The sequence below is a fragment of the Panthera pardus genome, unplaced genomic scaffold (assembly GCF_024362965.1).
Source record: "Panthera pardus isolate Hobbes unplaced genomic scaffold, ASM2436296v1 HiC_scaffold_1, whole genome shotgun sequence".
NCBI classification, from domain to species: domain Eukaryota; kingdom Metazoa; phylum Chordata; class Mammalia; order Carnivora; family Felidae; genus Panthera; species Panthera pardus.
Window position 1 is genome coordinate 52,560,805 of NW_026526654.1, and position 9,353 is coordinate 52,570,157.

The window sequence follows — 9,353 nt, forward strand, 5'->3', positions numbered from 1 at the left end:
TAGACATTTTTCCAAAGAAGATATTCAGATGGTTAACAGCCACATGAAAAGATGTTCAACATCACTAATTCATTAGGGAAATGCAAATCAAAACCACAATGAGATATCACCTTACACCAGTCAGAAAGGCTAGTATCAAAAAGACAAGAAACAAGTGTGGAGAGGATGTGGAAAAAAGGAACCATTATTGTAAGTTGGTCCAGCCTTTGTGGAAAACAGTATGGATGTTCCTCAAAAAATTAAAAATAGCAATACCATATGATCCAGTAATTCCACACCTGGGTATTTATCCAGAGGAAACAAACAAACAAAAAACACTAATGCAAAAAGATATATGCATCCCTGTGTTTACTGTAGCATTATTTACAACAGACAAGATATGGAAGCAACTCAAGTGCCCAAGGATAAATGAATTGCTGAAGAAATGTAGTGGGTATGTATGTATGCATATATATATATATATATATATATATATATATATAAACATATATACGCATGTGTATATATGTATATTAATACACATGAACATGTATATATGCATATACATATATATAACAGAATATTATTCAGCCATAAAAATAATGAACCCTTGCTATTTTCAATAACGTGAATGAACCTAGAAGGATTATGCTAAGTGAAATAAGTCAGAGAAAGACAAATACCATGTGATATCATTTACATTACATATAGAATCTAAAAATCAAAACAAAACAAACAGACTTTTTTTAAATTAAAAAAAAATTTAATGTTTATTTTTGAGAGAGACAGAGACAGAGAGAGAGACAGAGTGTGAGCAGGGGAGGGGCAGAGAGAGGGAGACACAGAATCTGAAGCAGGCTCCAGGCTCTAAGCTGTTAGCACAGAGCCCGATGTGGGGCTCGAACTGACAAACTGCAAGATCATGACCTGAGCTGAAGATGGACGCTTAGCAGACGGAGCCACCCAGGTGCCCCCAAAACAGACTCTTAAATACAGAGAACAAACTGGTGATTACCAGAGGAGAGGTGGATGGGAGGATGGGTAAAATAGATGAAAAAGATTAAGAGGTACAAACCTCCAGTTATAAAATAAATTAGTCATGGAGATGAAAAGTACACCCAGAGGAATAGTCACTAATATTGTAATAAAAAAATCATTCAATCATTTGTCTTTTTTTGCTCACACAATTTGCAAAGTTTTCTTTAAAGTCTTTTTCATTAAAAAGAGTAATTAGCAAACTAGAAAAAAAGAGCATATCAATTGTTTAAATATCTGAAATGATTAAAAAATAAAGTATGCCAATTGGTTAAATGTCAAAATTATCAACTGGAAAAAAGTATGGCTTTGGGGGAAGCTTTTACTAAGACCTGAAATGAGTAAGAAAAAACAATTTTGTAAGAAACAATTCAGAAAAAAAAAACCTTTATGTTGACATTCGTTCTTGAGTGAATTCCAACTTAAATTATGATCTGTTTGGGAGACAGAAACCAAAAAAAATTAAAAAAATTTTTTTTAATGTTTATTTATTTTTGAGACAGAGAGAGACAGAGCATGAATGGGGAAGGGTCAGAGAGAGGGAGACACAGAATCCGAAGTAGGGTCCAGGCTCTGAGCTGTCAGCACAGAGCCCGATGCGGGGCTCGAACTCATAGACTGTGAGATCATGACCTGAGCCGAAGTCGGACACTTAACCGACTGAGCCACGCAGGCGCCCCGAAACCAAAAAAATTTAATAAAGACAATTTAATATGAGGAATTGTTAGTTAGGTACTGAATATACTCTTAAAAACGAAGCTGCTACTGTTAGGCTGTTAGTTAGACATGAGCAAGGAGGGATAAAGCAGGTGCTGGCCACACCTTCAGAGCCACCTCTAAGAGCTAACATATCGGGAAAGGCTTAGCCACAGAGCTGCCTCAAAAGCCACAAGAGAACTTCTAAGAGCTGAGCATGTGCACAAGAGGTGCAACTTGCCCTTAAGTACATTTATGGCCACAACAAGTCTCATTAAAAACCCACAAATATACAATAGTTAACTAAATATAATTATAACAGAATGCATCATGGGCATGTGCAGAGGCCAAAATGTTATATAACCAGCAGCTGTCAATCAAAAATGTCAAAGGCAAATTAAATATGCAGAAAGCAGGCTTAAAAGGATGCAGCTAGAGCTTCTTGGCGGGGTGGGAGTGGAGTGGGGGGGGGGGTTGGTGGGCATTGCCACTCTTGCTCTGGCAGTGGCCTGCCTTCTCTCCTTAAAGTGTACTATATTTATCTATTCAATAAACTATCTCTTCCTTCTGGTCTTGGGTCTCCAATTCTTTGGTGCGTCTGGGACAAGATCCAAGCAACCTGGTAACAGTACTACTCTTTGGACTGGGGGAAAAGTGACTATACTTGAAATTATTTACAGTTTTAAGATTGAAGGAAGATTCTTGCAGAGAATACACACACTCATTCAACAGAGTAGGGGGTGCTTCTCAGCTGTTGTTTTTGTCTTTGAACTCAAAGGAGACGAGAGAATGCAGACCTCTAACAGGAGCACTGACCAGCTGGGGCTAGTTTCGCTGAGAGGGCAAAATAAGCTGCTTTTCCAAGTGTTGGCAAAACCAAGCCCTGGACTCAAGTCATGTTACTAAAACATACTGCCACTGTCAGAAGGAAGAGTTGCTAAGGTGATGTTCCCAGGAGCAGGGAACAAGATGGAAGGAGCAAATCCTCTTCCAGCTTTCCAGTTTGCTCTACCACTCACAGTTGTCTGAAGTTTCCAGAGACAGCTCTCTCAGCAGGCATGTGTACTACAGTGTCTCAACACCAGCATCACAAACTAGTGTTGGGAAGGGTGGTTTGATGAGAGACAACAGCATACCAAAGGGTTACTTAGTAACTTTGCCTATTACTAAGCACTTGTGCACACCCTTCTACAAATATTTCAACCCAAAATAAAAACAATTTTTGCTTTCACTAACAACAGGTATAACTATCTTTAAAGGGCCAGGTAGTAAATATTTTAGTTCCTGTGGGCCACACATGGTCTGATGCATATTCACCTTTTGTTGTTGTTGTTCTCTGTTAGTTTTTCACAACCTTTTTAAATGTATAAAAACATTCTTGGGTTGCAAAACTGTGGCAAAAATCTGTTACAAAACAAGCTGAAGGGTGGATTTGGCCCATAGCCCGTTTTTTCCTAATCCCTGCTTTATATAATAAAAAATGATCTCACTCTCTCACAAAGCTGAGAAGACACAAAATCCCAAGAGTCATTACACTCCATTTATGGCAAGCAGTTGTCATAAATTCCCCTATCCATTTCTGGTCTTTCTTATTTACTTCTCATTCTGGTCATAGCCACATCTGAACATTCTTTTACTAAAGACTAAATTGTACCAATTTATGTCTATCAAGTAATAACAAAAATGGAGAGCACAGTTAATTTCTTAAGAGTTAAAAAACTAGTTAACTATACAAATAATAATAAATGAAAGATATGTGCAGCTACTATGTTCCGTGTTTTTATAACTGAGTACAAGGTTACAGTTGATATCTATAATTTCTCTTTCTACTACACATTCTATGCTTTTTTGTCCTCAACCAGGTCCATGTGGTTCATGACTCAGACCTTCATTCCTTAAGGTCAGTATCTTACATGTTAATGAACTTTTTCTTTAGTTGCCATATAATTTGTCATAACCTTTTCTCTTGGATATAAAAGTGCTAAACCCCATACTACATTTTGGCTTCCAAACCTAGTCTCTGTTACTACTGTTAGGCAGTAAACTAATCTCCACTTGGTAATCTGGGTCACTCATCCAAAATATAAAAGACAAAACCAAAACTTTGTTGTTTGGTTCAGGAGCACAAGAAACACACAAAGGCCAGACGGCAGTCCCACTTCTAGTTATGTGGACTATTGTTGGTTGCACTGATGAAAGCATTCTCCTTTGGGATCTAAGACCTTCAAATCGGCACTGCTCAAGGTGGTAGGAATAGGAAGCACATTTAGTGGATTATTAGTTAAAGCCACTCTCCCTTCTGCTCTAGTCTTGTCTACTCTGGCTAAGGGAGATATAACATTGTATACTGTGTATTCAGGGCACATACTGAATCCTTTAAGACAGAACATTAAACGTCAATCATCTTTCATAATATTAACCAAGATCATATTTTTTTCTTATCAGAAAAATACTATTTCTAGGTATCTATGTGTATGTGCATGTATCTATTATATCTACCTTTCTCCTCCCTTTCAAATTTATACTGGGAATGCCCAATATAAATGTTTTATAATATATATGACATTTGCCGGTATTTTGCATGCTCACAGCCATTCTTTTTCAAATTAGGTTAAACCTCTGCCATATTATGTGGACTTTTTTTTCTTTAACTTCAACAACTTAACAATGGTAGAAAAACTATAATAAATGTATATTATATTTATTTTACATACTACTTCTTGTAAAGCAACTGTTATACAGCTGGTAGCTTCGAAACATCTGCTATTGAAAGGATGCAGACTATTTTTTAAAATCTTAATTTGTTTGTACCCAGAGGACAGTTGAAATTAGTCCAATAATAACAATTAAAACACGATAATTGATCTTCAGTGCTTCAGGGCTCATAACAACATTTGTCTATTATAACGTTGGGTTTAGAACTTGATGCATAAAATATGAAGATAAACAGTGAGACACAGGGGGCAAAGTCAATTTGTGAGGTAAGTAAAAGCCCTTGAGAAATAAGAGATCAATAATAAGATCCAAAAATGCCTAAACTGATAATTAGACCATAATTTCTGGTTACAGAAGAAAAAGTTTAAATACCTTTAGAGATCTCCAAACAAGAATAGTCAGCTTACAAATCTCATGAACATCATGAATACACCATGAATGCACTTTCAAATCAATTACATCATGAATACACTTTAGTATCAATTATATTAGTTTTTTGAGGCCAACATCCTGTGGTAACCTTACTGATGACACAAAGAGATATAGGACATAAAAGGCTTATGCTGTTTATCCTTAAGTTTCAGTTCTTGGTTGAATTGTAAACTATTGTGAAATATATTTTTTGTTAAACTGGCATAAAATCGATTTACAAAGATATATATTAAGCGTCTATAACACAATAATCTAAGAATGGGGGGAGTCCCTCATTGTTTAGAAACAAGTTGTAACTTGTTGTAGTCCAGGGGCTATTCTTCAACTTTGACCTACCGTATTATGTAACCCCTTCCCATATCACTCTTTATGTAGTAAAGTACTTTGCATCTTACTTAAGAGATATTCAGGATTTTAATAAAGATTAAATGAAAAACAGGATAAATAAGAAATGACAGAGGTAATGTGTAAACAGTCATAGCCACAATGGAGTATGGAGTACATGTATGTATATATATTCTTATAGAAAGTGAGTTATATTATTAAAATTACCAGGAGGTCCTTCCAAAACTGGTGTTTCTCCAAAACTTGGTTTTAAAGTACATTGGTCATTTTCAATTAGCTAATGTTTTCCAAAAATGGTTAATTGTTCTTTAAAAAAGGAGGTACACAGACAACAATTTTTGTGCAGAAGGAGCTAGAATTCTTTGCCATTCTTATCCAGAACATTTCTTTCTGAGATTCAAGGCCTAAGTGGCCTTGTTTTAGAGTGTGTTGTTTCTGTTAGTTGACTTTCCTTCTTTCTTTCATTCTGTCTCTCCATCCTTCCTGCTTCCTTCCTCCTACTCTCCCTTCTTACTCTCTCCCTCTCTTTAAAAAAATTTTTCTTAATGTTTATTTATTTTTGAGAAGGATAGAGAGAGGAGACAGAGACAGAATGTGAGTGGGGGAGGAGCAGAGAGAGAGGGAGACACAGAATCCGAAGCAGGCTCCAGGCTCTGAGCCATCAGCACAGAGCCTGATGCGAGGCTCGAGTTCACGAACCATGATATCATGACCTGAACTGAAGTCAGATGCTTAACTGACTGAGCTACCCAGGCTCCCCTTTCTTCCTCATATTCCATAATCGTGTCCATGTGTAAAAATCTTGTTTCTGCATGATGGTCCACACATACATAACCAAATGGAAAAAAAATAAGAAATTCTTCAAAATCATAGAATAATCATAAAATAATGAAACATTCCAGTATAATTTTGTTGGTGCATAAACAGACCTCTGTAATACAGGTTTTTTTTTTCCCCTAAGTGAATTCATTCATAATTGATTGTTGTTGGCATTTTCTGCAATTGGCTTAAAGTCCTATTCTACTGAGGAAACAAAATCATTTAAAATCTCTTATTATTACCATGGAGACTTTGCTACTGAGATGTGTATTTCACTTTTATTGAGAAAAAAATGATTTATCTAACATAATATCTCCATCATATACAAAGACTTTTATAATGTGAAAAAGTTAGGTAAGTTTACTCATTTTAGAATAAAGTAGCTCGTAGTCCTATAATAAACTTTCTCTCTTGAATACAGTGGATGTGAAGGCACATTATTGATAATTTATATTGTTTGTTGTTTGTTCAACACCTTAGGGATAATTATAAATGGGAAACCTTTGAAGAAATTGAATTTTCATAATGTGAACTTCCAATTAATTGATGTTTGACAAATATTCATATACTTTATTAAGTGTGACTGTAGTGAAATACATCAACAAAACACATCTGTTGATGATGTATGGAAGACATGCTCAGTGCTATTTTATGAAAAGTACCTCCTTTGAAAATTACTCATTCAATTTAAGCTGTCACTGCTGTGCCATCCTTTTGAAGAATTGCATTGATATGTCATGAAATAATAAGGACTCAAAGACTAATGTTTGTTAAAAACTCTGAGATTATTTACTATAGAGAATCAAACAATGTAAAATAAAGACTTCTGAGAATCACTTCTAGTGTCTCCACAAGCTTATTCCTAGACCCATATATTTTTATCCTCTTGGATTACTCTGGAAAAAATAAAAGCTCATAGGAATCACTAGGTTCAGAGTGTTCCAATACAAAGATATTTATGTGCCTATAAAAAAGAATTCTAAAGTAGGGACAGGTAGTTTTTAAGAGAGGTAGCCTGTTCATTCTTGAGGTAAAACTAAAATTTAAAATAGGTATAGGAGAGAATCTATTTCATTTGTACGAAATTCAATTATAGCTTTGGATGAGAGGAATTAAAAGAAAATCTTTCCCATGAACAATAAGTTCATGAGAGGGGTGATAGTTAAGGGTGAACTTGGAGGCCTTTTAAGCAACCTAGGTCATTTTTATTAGATTCTGGAGCCAATGGAAACTAGTGAAACAAACAGAGGAATATGAACAAATTGGCATTTGTAAAGATAAATCTTACAGCAAAGTATAAGAAGGTGTCATGCGAAGGCAATAATAGAGACTGAGAGCCCAGGTAATATGCTGTCATGTTAATTCCAGCAAGAATGTACAGTCACCCAATGTAATAAAGAAAAGGACAGAGATCATTTAGAGGTATATTTTAAAAGGACAATAATTTTATATTTGGCTTCAATAAGACACAGGGAAGATTTAAGAATGTTTTCCATAATTATAGCTGAGGGCATTGAGTAGAACAATAGCATGAAATGTTGAGATGGTGAATATAGGAAAAGCAGATATGCAGCAGGTAAATGACAAGTCAAATTTTGAACAGGTTGTATTTGTGATGTCTGTGGTACATTCCAGTGAACAGTATCATATCTGGGTTTTAAGTGTTTATTATAAATGAGCCTGTGCTAGGAATAGTAGTTTAAAATCCTACCAGCCTAATATATTTTTATCACAAATTTAATATTTTCAATATATAAATTACTCATACAAATTGAAAGTAAAAGCATCAAGAGCCAATTAGGCAAAAATCACAAAAATTGTACAGAAAATTCATGGAAAAAGTACAAGTAACCAATAAATAATAATATGGAGGAATTCATATGTCATTTATTATATACTAGGGTCTTTTTTCTAATAGCTTTACAGAGGTATCATTAATAAACAAAAAGCTATACATACTTAATGTGTGTAATGTGAGGAGTTTGGAAATCTACATTTATGATACCATCACCACAATCAAGATAGTAGACCCACCCAACACCTCCCAAAGTTTCCTCATGTCTATTTGTTTCTTTTTATTTTTTGTTGTTTCATTGTTTTAAAGTAGATATTAACCTAAGCTCTAACCTCCAGATATTGCAGTGCACAATACCATATTGTTAACTATAGGTACTATATTGTCAGTAGATCTCTAGAATGTATTCATCTAGTGTAACTGAAACTTTACATTCATTGAAAAACAACTTTCCACTTCTCTAGCCACCAGCAACTGCTATTATAGTCTCCACGTCTATGAGTGCCACTATTTCAGATAACTCACACAGAAGAAATCCTATAGTCCTACGGTGACTAGCTTATTTCATTTAGTCTAACTTCCTCCAGATAGCTCATTTAATAAATAAGGAACATGGGGACAAGGTATAGGATGACAAGAAAATGGAACCTTGAAGAAAACAATGGGCAAGTAAAAATTTATAATTGAGAGGGGACAAAAAAGGATCATACAAAAGAAAATGAGAATGAAAATGCAAGAAGAAGGAAAGACAAATTCTAGAAGGGGAAAAAACTTTATGGATGAGGAAGTAGTCAACAATGCTATATGCTATAAGACACTCAATTCAGAGAAGAAAACAAAATGCAAAATGAGAATACCATAACATTTCTTGATGACCGTATTCAGAAGAGCATTACTAGAAAAGTACAGGAAGAAGCTAAAAAATTAGTGAATTCTATGTGGAGGAAGTTGGATGACTATAATTTACACTTCTGAGAGTAAAATGCAGCACTGAATTATTATCATATGAATGAATTATTAGAAGAGGGCCACAGGGATGAACCAGAACTTTCTCATGCAAACTGAGATTTATGGCCTTCCACAAAACACATTATCTAGATAATGTATAGTATTAGAAAATCTATCCCTTCATGACAAATTTTCTGTAGTGCTGATAGAAGCTAACATTTATTTAGCACAGACTTTCTTCCAGTCACTTGATATATAAAAACAACTCATCCTACCTTCATAATATCTCCCAAATAGGTAGTATTGCTATGCCATTTTTAAAATGCTTATTTATTTTTGAGAGACAGAGTGCAAGTGGAGGAGTGACAGAGAGGGAGACAGAGGGTCCCAAGCCAGCTCCGTGCTGACAGCAGAGAGTCTGAGGTGGGGCTAGAACACAGGAACCTTGAGATCGTGACCTGACTGCAGTCAGACGCTTAATCGACTGAGCCACCCAGGTGTGCCTTGCTATGCCATTCTTAAAAAGAGGAAATTAAGACACAATAAGGTTAAGTAAATTGGCTGAAATCACATAGCTATTAGGAAAAGA